Here is a 13,316-nt window from a genome sequence, read left to right as displayed (position 1 = left end):
AGTTATACCTGTACCCTTGAAACTTGTTGTTTGTATGCATCCGTTTGTGCTCATACTGAAGCTCAATGTTTACGCTGCGTAACTGATTTAGAACTTTGTACCTCCAAAATCCGAATAAGTTCAAAAACAGGCATCTCTTAATCATCACAGAGGTTTCTAGACACAAATGGAAAACACATATTTTCATTTGGCTTCTTTGTGATGTTGTGCAACTGGGCTGTGATCCGTGTACGTGCCAGCAACATCTCAGAGCCTCTGCCAGGTAGATTAGCTCAGAGAAGCGAAGCAGAACCGCGCTTCTGATGCGCCGTGGACGTATGCAAATGCGCGGGGAACGCACAAACAATTCAATCACTTTCCTTCCTGTCTGGGATGCATGCACAGACATGATATCTGAAGTTTCAACAAGCTTACAGAAGCTAAGAACCAGTTTTAGACCCACAGAACCTTCCCCTGTAAGTTGTGTTTACAAAGTGCTCCTGTATCAGGCCCTCCAGAGTGGGAACGGATAAGAAAATTGCTCCTCAGTCTAACGACTAAGCAGGTTTACAGCAAATATTAGACTTTTCACTCAAAACACCATGATGTGCTGGTGCTTTAATCCCCGGGAGATCTTTTCAGATTAAAAGCTCATCATTTAGTGACATCGTTTAGTGATATTCTCCAGGATCCCATCAGCCGACTCACTGTCAGCCAATTACGGCAACAGCAACACTCCAAACAAACTATATAGCGCTACCTTTATCATCACATCGGTGTTTGTTAAGAGTAAGCCAGTCTGTCTCGAGCTAATATGCGATTAACGACGCCCTGTCATCCGAACGTGCCGCCCGCATAATTGTGCCACTCTGATACAAGCTAATGATTTGATGAACAAATTATTGATCTAATGGTCTGGGCAGACGCACCACAGGTAGGCTGGTAAATAAATAAGAACGCTCCAGTTCTCCCGGATGGTGGACTCGTCAATCTTGGGAATTGCCTCTGGAGTGCTTCAGTCAGTTAACATTTTAGAAAACCGTCACCCCATTAATAATAAAGCCATATTAACATAAGTGAATTCCTCCACCGTGTAGGATTCACTGAGGCAGTTATTAAAGTCCAATTTGGCCCCATTAATAATGCATACACCTTTGACTCTCCAGTATCAAGATTATGTGGAATTACTGAGGGCATACATTATTTATCAGCGACATTCAATTGGGGACCTTGATGAGCCTTAATTGGTGGTTGGGGGTGTCATTAGGCTGTCTCTGATGAGACCTGTCAATCACCCCTCTTGTTCCTCTGATGCGGCCATACCTGCCCGTATCCTCAATGCCACCTGTGCCACCTGTGTCATGGCGGATGACAGCAGCGACACCCCGCTATTGCCAGGTTGCGCCCTGCCCTCTCGCTCTTGTCCGTCAGACCCGTTTGAAGGGGTTTTGGGAGGGATTGGTATGCCACAGAGCAGCAGTATGGACACTGGCCCCTGTGTGTGTCTGACCCCTCTCTTTCCGTCGCTCTCGCTCAGTCTACCTGCTTTAAAAGTTAATGACTCCCGGCTCTTGCAGGGCGTTCCAGAAGGTTGTGGGGCGGTTAGACATTCAATGCATCATTCTCCCTGCGTCTGTCCTCTCTGTCAGTCAGTCACACGTGTCAGGATGGGGACTTTGGGCTGTTCGAGGCACCTGCAGCGCGTGGGTCACACACACACAGTGGGAACTGCAGATGGAAAATCAAAAATGAGCATGGTTATTCACACAAGTAGAAGCAGATGTAGAGTGTGATATGTAAAAGAACAATAAAACGTCATTATTTTAATGTATTACTGTTTGATCTACAAAATTAATTTACTTTCTTAACAAATATTCCCAGACTTATTTGGCAGATATTTTATTTAACAAAAAATCTAAAACAGCTAACAGTGCATTCAATATAAATACTTTTACAGTAGTTCCCTGGGAATTGAACCCACAACCTTGGTCTACAAAAAAATATCCCGATGGATATAATCAAGTGTTGCACTATATTATTTACCGCTGAATATTTAGTTTTACTTAAAAATAAGTCAAATCGCAGCCATGTTTTGTGTGAATTGTGTTTCATGTCTGAATGAGATTCATGAAAATATCATATGCAATGCAAACAAATACAAATATATGCAAATAATGATAAACATACTTAAAGGTGCATTGCGCAACTTTTCATGTTAAAAATACCCGTTTTCTAACCCATACATGCTTAAACAATTGCCTGATGGGCTGACTGAGCCCTTCTCTGATCACTGCGATTGCCTCTATAATCCTGTACAGTAAAATAAATAAGAGGGATTCGGGTCGGAATCTGAGACTGGGCGTGACGTCATGCGCGTTCACGGCACGCTCATATGTCTGGCAGGTTTGTGTATGCGCCGACGCCGCCATTCTCCGTAGAAAATGGATTCTAAGAGACCGGCTTGTAGTTCATTTCAAACACCAACGCAAACTCCACGTAAGATAAAAAAAAAAAGAGAACTTTTGTCTAGTGCAACCAAAAGGTCCAAATTGGAGTCAGACAGGCGTCGGGGTAAGACGAGAGTAAACATAGGGAAGGCTTTCAACAAATGGAGAGATCTCCGGTCTGCTCTAGGGCTCAAACGGGATCCTCAGTTGGCTTTTTTCTTGATAAAAAGGTAAGATATATCCCATTCTCTAATGTCTGATACGGCCAATAATGACAATAAATGACGATCCATAAAATGTGTAATGCTTTAGCGTAAGCTAGATAAATGTACAATCGGAATAGGTTTTACTAACTTGTCAGTGATCAGGTTCAGAATGATTGTGATATAAAATGCTGATATATAAGTTAGATACTTAGACACAAATTTTGAGCAAATTACTGCTTAATTACGATGTATTGCTATTGGAATATGCTACTTAGCTGATCAATAAAACAGGCTAAACCCCCGCAAATCTTCGGCGGATTAGCCTGTTTGGCTTTTATGGTAACGTCATAGTGCCACTTGATTGTTTATTACCTTGAGACATTTGGGTGTACTTTGTTGACCGACTGTGTATGGTATGGTATCATGATTACAATTTTGAGCTTTTACAAAGTTATAACTTATATTGTTCATGAACGTGTTTCCATAATAATAGTCATAAGTGGATACAGTAAACACATAACACAGTTCAACATGGAGATAGATGGGAATAAAAAACGAAGTTTTCTACTACCCCCATTTTTTCCCTCACACATAAGTGTGTTATTTACTCAATTGCCTTTCCTTTCACATATTTTAAATTACTTGCAGATTTAAAACTTTATTACCTCTGAAGACATTATGATTGTAAACAAAAGATTTGTGCGGCTGATGCTCCTTGGGTTATGATTATGACCAGCTCGAGCTCGTGCAAGCGTGCGTGTGCGTGTGGTCCGTGAGCGTGCACACCTCTGGTTGCAGTTTTGCTTGCCGCCAGAGGGGGCGTAGTTCTGCGAAAACTCAGACTCTCGCGCAATGCACCTTTAAATTATCCTTCAAATTTATTCTACTTTTTTTTTGTGCTCACCGAGTCTGCATTTATTCGATCAAAAATACATTAAAAATAATACTGTGAAATAATATTCCAATGTAAAATAACCGTTTTCTATTACTATATATTTTAAAATATATTGTTTAAATTCCTGCCAATGTTGAAAACAGTTGTGCTGCTCAAATTATTTGTTTTTCAGGATTCTAATATTAACTTACAGTTTTTCTCAGTCGCTTTGGTGCATTTCTCACATCACTTTTTACATTTGCACAACAGTTAGTTCAACCTCCACAACATTTAGTCATTTGTGCACATCATAGTAGCAGTTTCTCATTCCTTCAAACAAATTGCAAATGCTTTTGGACATGCATCAATTGCTTTCATACAACTCTCTGCTGTTTTATAACATTATCATTTGCTTATGTCATGTCAGTCAAAATTAACTATACTTGTTAATGCTGAATAGTCATTCCATATAAAACTAATAGTCCTCATTTCATTGCTTAAGTCATTACATACAAAAATGTTGAACTAGTTGTCAAAATCTGTCAAGCAAATTTTACACATTTTTTTTAATCTTTTTTTTTTCTGAAAATGTCTCCTAAATTGAACAATTTGCAGTTGAGCTAGAGATGATATTCGCTGTGATGTAGATGAAATTATGTGGCCAGACAGAGAGGAACGTCTGGATGTGCATGAATGATTACAGTACTATGTATGTTGTATGTTCAGTTACAATATGTACTGCAATATTGTTTACAGTTGTGCACAGCTCTACCCAAAGGGAGTTTATGTTTGTTGTAAATAAGGGTGTATTTTTTCTTTTGCACAATGCTGTGAACAAATTAGAATTGCAAAGAGCATATGCAGTAAAATGTGAAACATACACATTCAGTGTCTTGTACTCAGTTACCTCACTAAATACAGTAATGTGTAACTTTACTGTATTTTTCAAATGGCTGTGCAAATAGTATATAGTGCTGTCTTGAGCATTTTCAGGCAGTGTCACCAAGATCTGACTTTTTTGCATTGAAAACATGACAAAGCCATTTGACTATCTTGTTCATAAACAATGGTGTCAGGACTTTTCATCTTGATGACATTGACACTTTCATTGACATGAATACTTGCTTTTAAGGAATGAGCTCTCCATTTTGAGCAAGTGACACGCTTTTGCAGGTTATCAACTAGGTTTTGCAATTTGTACTAATTGTTTTGAAAACTGCATTAACTGTTGTGCAAATGTAAATAGTGATGTGAGAAATGCACCAAAGCGACTGAGAAAAACTGTAAATAATACTTTCATTTAAAAAAGAAAAAAAAGAAAAATCTCACTGACACCAAACTTTTCAATGGTATACATGTACAATGTACAGTATGAGATTTTTTTTCGGTCAAAATATGACCCATACACTGCATGTTTCGTAAGATTTGAACTTATAATATTAGTATTTTAGGAGAATCTCACATGTGTCAGCATAACAGTCTAAATTAAAGTGAAATTAATGTCAGAAATGGATGTAAGTGTAAATGGAGTTGATTTCTATGTTCAGACAGGATGTACCAGACATAAATCCGCCGTGCTAACTCAAAGAATATGAACAGTGCGAGAATGAGAACAGGTAAAAAGTGAGGAAAGGCGAAAAATGGAACATGTGAAAAATCATATTGGCATTTGGTGATGTACTTAAATAAGTTGGAATGAAACATGGTTGATCCTGCTTATTAGCTGAGTTTCATTCACACAGATGCACCCTGGGTGAACAGAGGTGGGAGGAATAGTTTCTCTCTCACTGCCAAAAAATAAATCAGTGATGAAACTGATGTGCAGAAATATTGTTATGGAAATTGAGATCATTGGATGATGAGCACATACTCATAAGTTCTAAAAAATGTGCTGGAGTTCAGTTTACAGCTGGACTCTTGAGTTAGCAAGATTTGAAATACACACACACACACACACACACACACACACACACACACACACACACACACACACACACAAAACGGCCTTACAAACACAAAGATGTCAAATCCCTACTTTGGATAACTTACAAAGAAGAAAGAAGTTATAAAGAGCGTGGTAGAGCGTAAAGCTGTATTGCATGGTGAATAAAACACAAATTGCACTACAAAGATGTCAAAAACAAGGCAAACAACTGCTATTTGAAAACGGTGATTTCTCAAAGAAAAACAAAAGCCTTCTTCTTCTTCTACACCATCTTGAAAACACAAACAACAGGGAGAGCCTGATTTCAACTTATGTTGAAAAAATAATAAAATTGGAACTTCAAAATCGATTTACCTATGACAGCAACCATATGATTCAATGAATGTCTGTTTAAAGCTGTTGTTTGTTCACTGTTTATTTCACATTCCCAAATAAACTTGCTCACCAGACTCACAATGTGAGGAAATTTTAGCCATTTCTGAATAAAAAAGGCATCCACTAAAGATCCTCACTGTCTCTATCCATCACTTTAAATGTTACCTACTCTCCAATGGGATGCCATCGAATATAATTGGCAATTCATTTTAGGCCCTGACAATATAGTAGAGTAATTTTGCCCACATTCAAACAATACCAGAGCAGGATAAAGCCCATGTGTCAACCGTCCTCTCCATTATAGCGTGCACCGATTGCCTCATCTCCGTGGCCACCTCGTGCACATAATTGTTTTCTGCCGCTCTTCCCGCAGCCAAATTACACACGGTCCCTCCTCCCTTTGGCAGAGAGCAGTGGCGACGGCATACAAACACAGACACACATGCATACATACACAAAATCCTCACACTTCACTTATCTTCACTGTCTACATCTTAACGAAAAATGGCGGCCAGAATATATCCCTGTTTTAGGCCTGCGATCCTGGACTGATATATTCCGGAAACCGTAAAAAAAAAAAAAAGATGTCAAATAGATTAGGACAGTGAAAAGGGGAGATAATATAATGTATTCTTAAAAGTTAAATCCTAATTCACCTGCCACTTGTAATCAAATATTTTGATAAGTGATCTGAGAAATAATAAAAAATGGGATGTAATAGGTTTTTGGTGTTTACACATATGCAGGAGTACTATAATGCAAAACTGTCTTTAAAATCATCCAGTTCAACAAAATTGCTCTAGCAAATTTCTAAAATTAACTTTTAATTTGCTTCTAATCTAGTATCTGTCAAATTACCATATATCATATTCAAGGTAATGGGTAATGTGCTATACCATAAGAGACAAAACACAATTCAAGACTTTTGTAATGCGGGATGGTGAACTGATGCAACACTAAAACAGTTGATGAATCTCTGAATTATGAAACTGCATGAGAGAGTGCGGCAGTCCCTGTGCAGTCTGATCATTTCTAATCCATTTTCAAACCTACTCTGGATCAGGTAGGTGTTATAGGTCTAGTTCTTAATAACATACAAGTACTGCATACATTGGATGGCTCCAAAAAAGTGGAACCCAAAAGGGGTTCATGTGAAGGCATGGTGGAGATTTATTTATGGTGATATATATATATATATATACACACACACACATATACATATATATATATATATATCCCCAAACTGATTCAGAGTAGGTTTGAAAATGGATTGGATATATACACACACACAAATGTTTGGTTTTCATGTTTTATGGGGGACTTAACAAAGACATAATGATTTTTATACAGTACAAACTGTGTATTCTATCAAAAAACATAATTTATGTTTTCCTCATGGGGACCAAAAAATGTCCCATAAGGACAAAGATTGCGGATATTGCCATCATAACATAGGGTATACCTCAACCCCCCCAAACACACACACACACACACACACACAAACTTGTTTTTACATCTTTACGTAGACTCTCCATAGATGTAATGGTTTTATACTGTACAAACTGTATATTCTATCCCTCTAAACCAACCCATCACAGAAAACATCACTTTGTATGATTTATATTCCTCATGGGTCCTAACCAAATGGCCCCATAATGTCTAATTTTTCACTGTACTATTCTGAAGGGACATTTGGTCCTCTCAATGAAGGTTAAACAAGAACAAACAGATAGATAGATAGATAGATGTATAGTATAGTGTGATCTGCGCGCACACACACACACACACACACACACACACACACATACACACACACACACACACACAGTTCATTCAATGATCAGCACGAACTTGACCTTTCTGGTCAAAGTTGTTCTGTAAGTAATCTGCTCAGCAACTGCATGCAAATCTACTCTCACAACGTGCTTTGTTGTTAAGCAATTTATAGTTTTATCACAACAATGATATGCATCACAAAATAGCATCAAAGGTGGTTGAGGGGGCCCATAAAGCATCCCCCTTTTTCCCAAAGAATTCTACGAACTACAAGAGTCCTCTGCCATTTCAGTTCAGCTGTTGAACAGAACTAGAGTTCTGTCCCGTCATTGCTGTCATTTATGCAATGCATAATTCATGTGTTTGCATCGCACATATGCATACATAACACGCAATGAGAGTGGTTTTCACCATCCGAGCTTCCAACAGGGGATTTCGACTTCCTCTCCCCTCTACATTAAAGCTGCTTGGTATATATTCCATATTCCGAGTTTTGCACAAGATTACCGTATTACTGACCTTTGCTGACTACATTCATTTTCACAGAAGAGTCTTGAATCTCGGTGGTTCTGAAAAGTGGAAATACTCTGGTGTGATGCTCAGTGCTGTTTCTCAGGGCATCTCACCCGCCCAATGAGAGGTGAGTCATTTTGTGGCCTTGTTAGAGGAGACTGAGGAGAAAGAGAGAGAGAAAGAGAATTTGACAGGGCTATGCTGTTAATTGCTTCTTTGCAGGAGGCTTCGTCTTCACAAGGTCCCTCTCCCCCCTCCTCGCTTTCTCATTGTACAAAGACGTACAGTAGGAAAAAGCATATCGAAAGGATTGGAGCCTGCCACGCACCTGCCCCCTGAAGCCAGCCAAACACAGACAGACGCTTCAGTCCTTCTCAACGGGAGTCCAGCTCTGTGGTCACAACACCTCACAGATCCATTTCTCTCATCTTTGCTTTCAAATCTTGTTGTCTTTTGAGGATGTCAGTTTTGTCATCGTTTCTCAGAGGAAAGGTTTATTGCTCTTTTCACAGCTCAAGAGACTTAATGAAATTCTCAGGTGTTTCATTTAACTATCGACTCTGCTTCAGATGTTTTTCCTAAACATTCTTTAGGAGAAATAAATAAAGACACAAGAGACAATTACTGACATGTATATATGTGGATAGAATAGCTCAGAAGGTGGAGTTCATGTTGAGGCCAAATCAAATCATATATGTACGGTATGTGTGTGTATATATATATATATATATATATTTGAGGATAACTAAGGAGGATAACTATAGCAATGACGAAAAAGATGTAATTTTTACATTCTAAATATAAAAGAATAGCAGAGCCCACACCACAACTATAACGATAACGGCACAGAGAAATTATATTGTTGGAATTGTTGGATATTTCTTTCCATCAAAAGAACTAAAATTTGACAGCCAATCAGAATCCATCCCGCTTTAAAGAAGTTGAGCATTTAAAGTGAACGCTTAAAATAAACAGAACGATATTGTCTGTGGTGTGGATGCTAAAATAGTAGTTAATTGACACTTTTGATCAATTTAATGCATTCTTAGGGGAAAAAAATATGAATTTATTTTTGGACATCGCATTTAAATTCACTTGGCTCAAAACTCTAAAGAGGAACATGCCATTCAGTTTGTGCCTGCGTGAACATTCTGATTTGGATGCTCTGTACTAATAAAAAAATTATCTGAAGCAACCTCCAAACACACATCAAGTAAATCAATTCACCTCTCTGGCCACTGTTCCTCAAAGGAACACAACAAAACCAGTTGAAGGGAAGGAGTAGGCACCTATAAAGAATGCGAATCACTGTGACTTAGTAACAGGGAAATAAATCAGTTTATCTAACATAAATAGTACAGGTCATGAGCTCACAACTCAACATGTGCTCTGGGCCAAACCTTCTAATGCTGCTTTTAAAATTTGGATCCTTTTCTGCTGCCATAAACACCTCTCAGAGCCAGTGCTGCATCATGCCACGTGAAGCCCACTCAAACCAATAATAACCTGTAACCTTGGAAACGAGGCACAGGCACCAATAATTCTCGGCACACACTTTCAACACGTGTGCGGCTGGTGCGACATGCTCCCTGAGTGTGAAATACAACAGGGACTCCAGCATTTTGAGGACAATTTCTTTTTAAGAGCCCTCCATTTGTATTTAAATAGAGATAGGGAGCTGAGGGATAGAGAGGGAAAGAGCGTGAGGGAAAAAAAAGGGAAAGAAAGTGGATCCATCTGAGCGAGCTGTGGTTAAAACAGTGGCATAAAAAACTGTCAGGAATAAAAATAGATCTGCACATACGGGCAGACACATACGGGCAGACAGATCAAATACTGTATTGGTTCTTTATGGTCACTTAAAGTAAACTGACCTCATCTCATGGCAGTGTGTCCTAAAGGCCTTATTCCAGCTGTCCACCATATGTTGACATTCAAAACGTGTCCTGAGGACCCATGGGGGTCACTTTGAAATCACAGTAGGTTATGCTCTGGAAAAAGAGGGAAATGATGTATATGTTTGTGTATGTGCACTGGTTGTGCAGGGCAGCCTTAATCCTGCATTTTACTTTTATAACCCCTGTAAAGGAGATTTATTTGCCTCTCATCCCCTTAAAAGTGAGTCTTTTATGAGTGGGGCACCGCAGTGGGCTTGGGTAAGAGATGCGCTATTGCTTGGAGGCAGAGGGATGTCCGCAGGGAGCACAAGCCCTCTGAACTTGCGTCACATCTGCATTCGGCCCCATGCTTCACCTGCCTGCCTCTCTCTCTCTCTCCCTTTTCCTCTAGGGAGATTTAAAATAAGGATCAGGATGGATATTCAGCCTGATTCTTACTGCACACCAGGCAGGCACCACTAGTTTGGCTTCATATTGGATATTTGGTACAACAGTACTAAAATTGTTTATCATGCAAAAAAAAAAAAAAGAATAGAAACAATGTATTAAAAAAATTAATAACATTACAAAGATCCTTTCCAAAAAAGGAAAATTTACAATTTTGAGTTCCAAATGTCCCTTGAATTGTGATGGCTTCATGCTCTCAGCAACAAATCATTCACTGCCTTGTGTGCAGCACTACGACATATACAGTATTGTTCAAATGTTTGTGTTTAGTAAGATTATTTTAAAGGGAACTTATCATGCAAAATTCACATGAGCATAAATGTGTCTCGGCAGTGTATGTACAAAACCACCCTATAATCGTAAAAATCCACCCACTTTTTTTTTTTAAATCCCCATAAATCATAAGCAGTGTCTCAGAATAAGCTGTTTGCAGATTCTATGCAATGTGACTTCACATTGCACAGGCCCTACCCACCACTGCTGACAGACTCTGCCCTATTAGCATAGACCCGCCCTCAGAGAGCTGTACACAATCCATCATGTTTATCTCCTCTCCAGAGCATTTAACAGCAGCATTCAAGAAATGTATTCTTATTAAAGCTTCTAAAGTTATTCAATCAAGAGCAGTGAGTGATTTTCTGTTTTTCTTTTGTTGTTTGATTCATATTAACAGCATATATAGCATTGGGTACTGTATATTACGGTGCTTTAACCTTTTAAAACACAGATCTAATATACATATGCCATTTCTTTACTTGCTGTTTATGTTCACAGACATAACCGACTGCGCTTATGTGAAGTTGGTGAGTTTTTCCTTCCACTAAAATAATATGGGCATTTACAACATGGTATAATAAAGATCTGGGGCATTTTAAGCTGAAACTTCACAGACACATTCTGGGGACACCTGAGATTTATATTACATTTTGTAAAAAGGAGCATAATAGGTCCCCTTTAAAGAAATTAATTCTTTTATTCAGAGAGAATGCATTAAATTGATCAAAAGTGACAGCAGACATGTATAAATACGTTTGAACTTTCTATTCATGGCCACGTACACACTGCAACTAAATTTGGTTGTCAATTTGGGTAAAATGCTTCAGAGATGTTTCTCTCCTCTTTATGTGCAAGCAATCACAGGGAAAGCAGTACGAGCTCTGAATCATACGTGTTTCCAGATCTTGCTAGAAAAACAGAACAAGAACAAGGTCACAATAAACTGAAATAAATCAAAATGCTTTATGCTGAAACTAAGATCAAAATATCATGACCTGCACTTGCTCACTTTAATAACTCCATAAACTTTATCGCTTTATGAGCCAAGCTTAAACAACAAGCCCAAAAAGGCTTATAATTAGTGAACATGGCAACACTGCAAGTGAAGGTGCCTTTCCGAGCATAAGCAAAACAAGACGCCTCCGTTGACTATGCTTTAGTTAAAATTGCTGAACACAAGAAGTCTTTTGTGGCTGTAATATTTCTTCGGTCAGAATGGCAAATAGCAAACACGCAAGATGCCAAAAACGTTGCTAGGGTTACCACAGTGTCAATCATCTCAGTTTTGGGAGCGAGTCGTATTCCTTACACACACGGAACATTATTCATAATTTATGAATACATATATATACATAATTTAGGGGCCGCACTCCTGCATTTAAATTTGGTTGTCACTCCTGAAACTTTACAGTGTGTGCGTGGCCATTTGAATACTGGAAAGAAAAAAAATCACGGTTTCCACACAAAAATTAAAGGCCCACTGAAGTGCCTTGAAACGTGCAGCATTATTCAATGTGTTGATGTCATTTCCACTGAAACAGGAAGACAGGGCGGGACATATCGAAAAGCTCCTCCCATTTTTTTAAATAGCCAATAGCATTCCGTTTATATCACAGACAGCTCGGCCAGAGAAGTTGAACTCGGTAAAGCCGCAGTGTCCTCCGTTAGTCTGCCGGTTCACGTGACACTAACCTGAAACCAGACTTCCCCACCAGCATGGATGTTATTTTGCACGGCTTCGTGAAGAGAGCTGACTTTTTAAGTGACGATGACCTCCGGGGAAGAGATAGCCTGCGGGCATCTCTTCGGACTGGGGCATCATCGTATAACCACACGCCCTTGCTCCCACGATAGTCAAATAAGTTGAAGTCAAGGGCACAAAGACACGCGAAGAATAAGGTTTTCCCCATGAATGAATTGACATCATGGAGATCCTCAAAAGTGTTCCCATAGCACTGAATTAAGGGCAGCATTAAGTGTAGGGAACAGTAAGGCTAACATATTCATACTAAAAGCCAAAAACATGGGGACTTTAAGCAGCACAACTGTTTTCAACATTGATCATAATTACAGGAATTAATTACATTTTAAAATATATTCACTGAGAAAAGCTATTTTAAATAGTCAGACTATTTAAAAATATTTTACTGTAATTTTGATCAAACTATTGTAGTCATGGTAAGCATAAGAGACTTCTTTCATAAACATTAAAAGCCTTACTGTACTGTACTGTAGTACAACTGTCCTGTAGCACAATCTGACTTTGAGTACCATCTCGTGGTCACTTCCTCATCTCGTTCCCCTCTCTTCTCTCCTATCTCTTCCTGTCTTTCTTTGAACAGTCCTGCCAAAATAAAAGGCAAAAGCCCAAAAATATAACTTTAAAAAACACAAAACACATTGTGGATGACACAAATTATGTTGAAACCCATATTTAATGTAATCATGACTTTGTCTTACCTTGCGCAGTTTTGTTCATAGTTTCAAAGAGAAGCCCATGGTGCGCAAACAGTGTTGGTGTCTTGGACTAGTATGGCAATGGTCCTGTAATGATTATGTGGCAAAGCACGAAACTATAAA

The 13,316-nt window shown here is 38.8% G+C and overlaps 1 long non-coding RNA gene across 1 annotated transcript; it reads right to left on the bottom strand.

The window, feature by feature from the left end:
- Positions 1-900: 900 nt before the first annotated feature.
- Positions 901-13,277, bottom strand: LOC311276780. Its single transcript, XR_014625126.1, has 3 exons — positions 13,197-13,277; positions 12,957-13,080; positions 901-1,707 (listed from the first exon to the last, which is right to left on the bottom strand). It is a non-coding gene; the product is annotated as an uncharacterized lncRNA (long non-coding RNA).
- Positions 13,278-13,316: the final 39 nt, after the last annotated feature.

This window comes from Rutilus rutilus, assembly GCF_951802725.1.
Source record: "Rutilus rutilus genome assembly, chromosome: 18".
Lineage (NCBI taxonomy): Eukaryota > Metazoa > Chordata > Actinopteri > Cypriniformes > Leuciscidae > Rutilus > Rutilus rutilus.
The sequence above is the reverse complement of the archived record's forward strand: the minus strand, read 5'-3'. Positions and strand labels throughout refer to the sequence as shown.